We start from the raw sequence: 505 nt of genomic DNA, 5'->3' as shown, positions 1-505 counted from the left end.
GGGAATGGGGGCCCTTTCTCCCAGCCTCCCGCTTCATACTTACCTGGCAGGGGCGATACCGTGATCAAGAAGGTGGTTCACCCTGGGCGAGGCTCAGCCATTGCACTCCGGCTCTGTTGACCCCAGGGAATTCCCCAAATGTGGGAATCTCGACTGCATAATTTCTGCTAGTGGGGGACTGCGTCCGCGCCCTCCCCCGACCGTCATGTTGAATGAAGCCGGCCGCGGCTCGCCGCCGCGTGCTGACGGGGAGGTGAAGCGCCGCGAAGCGCCGCGGCCCTCCGCGGCCCTCCGTCCAACTGGTTCGCTCGTGGGCCCAAGCTCCACGGTGCTTCGTTTGCTCTGCCGTGCCGCCGAGCGGGCGGGGAATGTTAAACCGGCACGGCGATTACAACCGCGCCGAGTCTTCGGCGCTTGAAGCCGCGAGTTGTGCTTAAACGCCAGTGCCAATGAACCGCCGGTGTGCTCGTTAAGAAGCTCGAATAGATTGCAAGCAAATGCACAA

General features: G+C 62.8%; 1 non-coding gene across 1 annotated transcript; it reads left to right on the top strand.

The window, feature by feature from the left end:
• The first annotated feature begins 35 nt into the window (after positions 1–35).
• LOC121939221 lies at positions 36–199 on the top strand. Its single transcript, XR_006105429.1, has one exon. It is a non-coding gene; the product is annotated as a U1 spliceosomal RNA (small nuclear RNA).
• Positions 200–505: the final 306 nt, after the last annotated feature.

Source organism: Plectropomus leopardus, unplaced genomic scaffold (genome assembly GCF_008729295.1).
Source record: "Plectropomus leopardus isolate mb unplaced genomic scaffold, YSFRI_Pleo_2.0 unplaced_scaffold43559, whole genome shotgun sequence".
NCBI classification, from domain to species: domain Eukaryota; kingdom Metazoa; phylum Chordata; class Actinopteri; order Perciformes; family Serranidae; genus Plectropomus; species Plectropomus leopardus.
This window is presented reverse-complemented; position numbering and strand designations above follow the sequence as displayed.